Consider the following 7,372-nt stretch of genomic DNA (forward strand, 5'->3'; position numbering starts at 1 on the left):
CTGTGTAATGTCACATACTACTAGTAGTTTATGTAAGATGTTATCAAGCTACTTGTGGGTAGGCTTACAGTCTATGTAAGATGTTATCAAGCTACTTGTGGGTAGGCTTACAGTCTATATAAGATGTTATCAAGCTACTTGTGGGTAGACTTACAGTCTATGTAAGATGTTATCAAGCTACTTGTGGGTAGGCTTACAGTCTATATAAGATGTTATCAAGCTACTTGTGGGTAGGCTTACAGTCTATGTAAGATGTTATCAAGCTACTTGTGGGTAGACTTACAGTCTATGTAAGATGTTATCAAGCTACTTGTGGGTAGGCTTACAGTCTATATAAGATGTTATCAAGCTACTTGTAGGTAGTCTTACAGTCTATGTAAGATGTTATCAAGCTACTTGTACTTACAGTCTATGTAAGATGTTATCAAGCTACTTGTACTTACAGTCTATGTAAGATGTTATCAAGCTACTTGAGGGTAGACTTACAGTCTATGTAAGATGTTATCAAGCTACTTGTACTTACAGTTTATGTAAGATGTTATCAAGCTACTTGTACTTACAGTCTATGTAAGATGTTATCAAGCTACTTGTACTTACAGTCTATGTAAGATGTTATCAAGATACTTGTACTTACAGTCTATGTAAGATGTTATCAAGCTACTTGTACTTACAGTCTATGTAAGATGTTATCAAGCTACTTGTACTTACAGTCTATGTAAGATGTTATCAAGCTACTTGAGGGTAGACTTACAGTCTATGTAAGATGTTATCAAGCTACTTGTGGGTAGGCTTACAGTCTATGTAAGATGTTATCAAGCTACTTGTAGGTAGGCTTACAGTCAATATAAGATGTTATCAAGCTACTTGTGGGTAGGCTTACAGTCTATATAAGATGTTATCAAGCTACTTGTACTTACAGTCTATGTAAGATGTTATCAAGCTACTTGTGGGTAGGCTTACAGTCTATATAAGATGTTATCAAGCTACTTGAGGGTAGGCTTACAGTCTATGTAAGATGTTATCAAGCTACTTGTGGGTAGGCTTACAGTCTATATAAGATGTTATCAAGCTACTTGTGGGTAGGCTTACAGTCTATGTAAGATGTTATCAAGCTACTTGTGGGTAGACTTACAGTCTATGTAAGATGTTATCAAGCTACTTGTGGGTAGACTTACAGTCTATGTAAGATGTTATCAAGCTACTTGTACTTACAGTCTATGTAAGATGTTATCAAGCTACTTGTGGGTAGACTTACAGTCTATGTAAGATGTTATCAAGCTACTTGAGGGTAGACTTACAGTTTATGTAAGATGTCATCAAGCTACTTGTACTTACAGTCTATGTTAGATGTTATCAAGCTACTTGTGGGTAGACTTACAGTCTATGTAAGATGTTATCAAGCTACTTGAGGGTAGACTTACAGTTTATGTAAGATATCATCAAGCTACTTGTACTTACAGTCTATGTTAGATGTTATCAAGCTACTTGTGGGTAGACTTACAGTCTATGTAAGATGTTATCAAGCTACTTGTACTTACAGTCTATGTAAGATGTTATCAAGCTACTTGTACTTACAGTCTATGTAAGATGTTATCAAGCTACTTGTGGGTAGACTTACAGTCTATGTAAGATGTTATCAAGCTACTTGTACTTACAGTCTATGTAAGATGTTATCAAGCTACTTGTACTTACAGTCTATGTAAGATGTTATCAAGCTACTTGTGGGTAGACTTACAGTCTATATAAGATGTTATCAAGCTACTTGTGGGTAGGCTTACAGTCTATATAAGATGTTATCAAGCTACTTGTGGGTAGGCTTACAGTCTATGTAAGATGTTATCAAGCTACTTGTGGGTAGGCTTACAGTCTATGTAAGATGTTATCAAGCTACTTGTGGGTAGACTTACAGTCTATGTAAGATGTTATCAAGCTACTTGTACTTACAGTCTATGTAAGATGTTATCAAGCTACTTGTGGGTAGACTTACAGTCTATGTAAGATGTTATCAAGCTACTTGTGGGTAGACTTACAGTCTATGTAAGATGTTATCAAGCTACTTGTGGGTAGACTTACAGTCTATGTAAGATGTCATCAAGCTACTTGTACTTACAGTCTATGTAAGATGTTATCAAGCTACTTGTGGGTAGACTTACAGTCTATGTAAGATGTTATCAAGCTACTTGTACTTACAGTCTATATAAGATGTTATCAAGCTACTTGTAGGTAGTCTTACAGTCTGTGTAAGATGTTATCAAGCTACTTGTACTTACAGTCTATGTAAGATGTTATCAAGCTACTTGTACTTACAGTTTATGTAAGATGTTATCAAGCTACTTGTACTTACAGTCTATGTAAGATGTTATCAAGCTACTTGTACTTACAGTCTATGTAAGATGTTATCAAGCTACTTGTACTTACAGTCTATGTAAGATGTTATCAAGCTACTTGTACTTACAGTCTATGTAAGATGTTATCAAGCTACTTGTACTTACAGTCTATGTAAGATGTTATCAAGCTACTTGTGGGTAGACTTACAGTCTATGTAAGATGTTATCAAGCTACTTGTACTTACAGTCTATGTAAGATGTTATCAAGCTACTTGTGGGTAGACTTACAGTCTATATGTAAGATGTTATCAAGCTACTTGTACTTACAGTCTATGTAAGATGTTATCAAGCTACTTGTGGGTAGACTTACAGTCTATGTAAGATGTTATCAAGCTACTTGTGGGTAGACTTACAGTCTATGTAAGATGTCATCAAGCTACTTGTGGGTAGGCTTACAGTCTATGTAAGATGTTATCAAGCTACTTGTACTTACAGTCTACGTAAGATATTATCAAGGTACTTGTACTTACAGTCTATGTAAGATGTTATCAAGCTACTTGTGGGTAGACTTACAGTCTATGTAAGATGTTATCAAGCTACTTGTGGGTAGACTTACAGTCTATGTAAGATGTTATCAAGCTACTTGTACTTACAGTCTATGTAAGATGTCATCAAGCTACTTGAGGGTAGATTTACAGTCTATGTAAGATGTTATCAAGCTACTTGTACTTACAGTCTATGTAAGATGTCATCAAGCTACTTGTACTTACAGTCTATGTAAGATGTTATCAAGCTACTTGTGGGTAGACTTACAGTCTATGTAAGATGTTATCAAGCTACTTGTACTTACAGTCTATGTAAGATGTTATCAAGCTACTTGTACTTACAGTCTATGTAAGATGTTATCAAGCTACTTGTGGGTAGACTTACAGTCTATGTAAGATGTTATCAAGCTACTTGTGGGTAGACTTACAGTCTATGTAAGATGTTATCAAGCTACATGTGGGTAGACTTACAGTCTATGTAAGATGTTATCAAGCTACTTGTGGGTATACTTACAGTCTATGTAAGATGTTATCAAGCTACTTGTACTTACAGTCTATGTAAGATGTTATCAAGCTACTTGTGGGTAGACTTACAGTCTATGTAAGATGTCATCAAGCTACTTGTACTTACAGTCTATGTAAGATGTTATCAAGCTACTTGTACTTACAGTCTATGTAAGATGTTATCAAGCTACTTGTACTTACAGTCTATGTAAGATGTTATCAAGCTACTTGTACTTACAGTCTATGTAAGATGTTATCAAGCTACTTGTGGGTAGACTTACAGTCTATGTAAGATGTTATCAAGCTACTTGTAGGTAGTCTTACAGTCTGTGTAAGATGTTATCAAGCTACTTGTGGGTAGACTTACAGTCTATGTAAGATGTTATCAAGCTACTTGTGGATAGACTTACAGTTTATGTAAGATGTTATCAAGCTACTTGTGGGTAGACTTACAGTCTATGTAAGATGTCATCAAGCTACTTGTACTTACAGTCTATGTAAGATGTTATCAAGCTACTTGTACTTACAGTCTACGTAAGATATTATCAAGCTACTTGTACTTATAGTCTATGTAAGATGTTATCAAGCTACTTGTGGGTAGACTTACAGTCTATGTAAGATGTTATCAAGCTACTTGTGGGTAGACTTACAGTCTATGTAAGATGTTATCAAGCTACTTGTAGGTAGTCTTACAGTCTGTGTAAGATGTTATCAAGCTACTTGTACTTACAGTCTATGTTAGATGTAATCAAGCTACTTGTGGGTAGACTTACAGTCTATGTAAGATGTTATCAAGCTACTTGAGGGTAGACTTACAGTTTATGTAAGATGTTATCAAGCTACTTGTGGGTAGGCTTACAGTCTATATAAGATGTTATCAAGCTACTTGTGGGTAGGCTTACAGTCTATATAAGATGTTATCAAGCTACTTGTGGGTAGACTTACAGTCTATGTAAGATGTTATCAAGCTACTTGTACTTTCAGTTTATGTAAGATGTTATCAAGCTACTTGTACTTTCAGTTTATGTAAGATGTTATCAAGCTACTTGTACTTACAGTCTATGTAAGATGTTATCAAGCTACTTGTGGGTAGACTTACAGTCTATGTAAGATGTTATCAAGCTACTTGTGGGTAGACTTACAGTCTACGTAAGATGTCATCAAGCTACTTGTACTTACAGTCTATGTTAGATGTTATCAAGCTACTTGTGGGTAGACTTACAGTCTATGTAAGATGTTATCAAGCTACTTGTACTTACAGTCTATGTAAGATGTTATCAAGCTACTTGTACTTACAGTCTATTATAAGAGGTTCATAGGGCCTATATTGCTCAACTTGTTTTAGGTCACCTGAGCCAAAGAACCGATTTCAATGAAATTAGGTCACCTGAGCCAAAGAACCGATTTCAATGAAATAAGGCCACCTGAGACAAAGGACCGATTTCAATGAAATTAGGTCACCTGAGCCAAGGAACCGATTTCAATGAAATTAGGTCACCTGAGCCAAAGAACCGATTTCAATGAAATAAGGTCACTTGAGACAAAGGACCGATTTCAATGAAATAAGGTCACTTGAGCCAAGGAACCGATTTCAATGAAATAAGGTCACTTGAGCCAAGGAACCGATTTCAATGAAATAAGGTCACTTGAGCCAAGGAACCGATTTCAATGAAATAAGGTCACTTGAGCCAAGGAACCGATTTCAATGAAATAAGGTCACTTGAGCCAAGGAACCGATTTCAATGAAATAAGGTCACTTGAGCCAAGGAACCGATTTCAATGAAATTAGGTCACCTGAGACAAAGGACCGATTTCAATGAAATTAGGTCACCTGAGACAAAGGACCGATTTCAATGAAATTAGTTCACCTGAGACAAAGGACCGATTTCAATGAAATTAGGTCACCTGAGACAAAGGACCGATTTCAATGAAATTAGGTCACCTGATATAAAGGACTTCACAGAAATTTTACAGAAACTTTCCCTGGCCTAAGATGAAACAATATAGTGAGTTACATGGTCCTCACCAAACAGGGGCCTGAGGCTCAAATTTACACAAATTTCAAAACTCTTCTCAACACCCAGATATGGTAGAATCAAATTCTCTTTGTGGATGGAAGCATCTTAAGGTGGTTGACAAAACCCAGTGTCTTGCATTTCCCTGTGGAGAGGGAGTAAAATTTATTATAATTTATATAGGAAAACTAGATTTTTTAGTATAATTAGTTCAGTTTCCATTGAAAATATTTCAAACTTGGTTAGAATTATGAATGAAGAATGAAAGCTAGGTGGTGTGAATAGATTGATCCTAATTGACTCCCAGGGGCTGTTAGGCAGGGCCAAAAGGGGTCAAACTGACTTAAATTTCAAAAATCTTCTTCTCAACACCCAGGTATGGTCAAATCAAATGATCTTGGATGGAAGAGTCTTAAGGTGCTTTATTTACCAAAATGACTCTCACATTTCTTCCTGGGGAAGAGGTAAACTTAACTGTCATTTTTTTTATAGAAAAAGTGCATTTTTGAGCATAACATTGTTTACTTTCCACTGGATATAAATGTGTAAGATTTATTAGTATAGGATGACAGTGTTGAAGGTATGTCTGTATTGACACTGGCTTACTATCATCAATGTCACAGTTTCTTTTTCATGACTCTTCAAAGCTACTTTCCCTTTAAAAAAATATATTCAATATTGCTTATTTCAGGTGACTGTCAAGACCGCTAGGCCACTTGTTTTGACTGAAATTACTTTATCCAAACTATTGGAAAAGGAATTCTAAATTTCCTAGTGCACAACACACATATCTATTCCCCCCATTCCCTCAGCCAAACAATCCATGCTTTATACCAAATTTGGACAGAATCTAGACATTCTTACTGCAGAAGAATTCTAAAGAATTTGCTTTTTTCTCCTCTTGAATAGGTTCTGCCACTCCCATCCCAAGGGGCCTAGACCTACCGTTTATACAAAACTGATTTCAATTGGCTAGACATGTGTTTGACTAAATTTGGACAAAATTCAATAATCCCAACAAATAGAGTTGGACTTTGTTCTATTTCCACTGTTGGACCCACCCTTCCCTGTATCATTACCCAACATCATACAAAATTCCCTTTAACCCAAGAATGCTTCAGATCAACACAGGAGGAGTGAGATTTTAAAGGATTTCTTCTATGTCCCCTCTTTGGCTGCTGCCTATCCCGCTCTAGGTGGCCAAGAGACCCACCTTGTAAACAAGACTGATTCCACTCCACCTGAGAATGCTTCAGATCAACACAGGAGGAGTGAGATTTTAAAGGATTTCTTCTATGTCCCCTCTTTGGCTGCTGCCTATCCCGCTCTAGGTGGCCAAGAGACCCACCTTGTAAACAAGACTGATTCCACTCCACCTGAGAATGCTTCAGATCAACACAGGAGGAGTGAGATTTTAAAGGATTTCTTCTATGTCCCCTCTTTGGCTGCTGCCTATCCCGCTCTAGGTGGCCAAGAGACCCACCTTGTAAACAAGACTGATTCCACTCCACCTGAGAATGCTTCAGACCATATTTGAGCAAAATCCAATAATGCCCACAGGAGAAGTAGGATTTCAGAGAATTTGCTATCTTGTATTGCACCCCACCCCTTTGGCCCCTGGTTGCCGAGACCTACAGCTTATACAAAATTGACTCCCATTCTTTCAAGAATGCTTTAAATCACATTTAGGCAAAACCAATTATTCCTACAAGAGAAGTAGCATTTTAAGGAATTTGTTCTATTTCCCTTATTAGGGCCCTGCCACCAACATTGCCTCTGCCCCATGTCAATATACACTACAGACTAAATTCTAGGACACTACCCTGATGATATTTTCAATGTGGATTGATAAATCTGACCCCGTCACTTTGGGTTTTGGTATCTATTCAAAAAGAAGTGGAAGTGAAGAGCAATACCCAGTTTGTTGATAGATAAATATATTGCTCAAGTAAATGTTGGAAAAATTTAAGTAAAATCATCA

The sequence above is a fragment of the Ylistrum balloti genome, unplaced genomic scaffold (genome assembly GCF_031769215.1).
Source record: "Ylistrum balloti isolate Yb309-2 unplaced genomic scaffold, AGI_CSIRO_Ybal_v1 Utg370464, whole genome shotgun sequence".
Classification (NCBI taxonomy): Eukaryota; Metazoa; Mollusca; class Bivalvia; order Pectinida; family Pectinidae; genus Ylistrum; species Ylistrum balloti.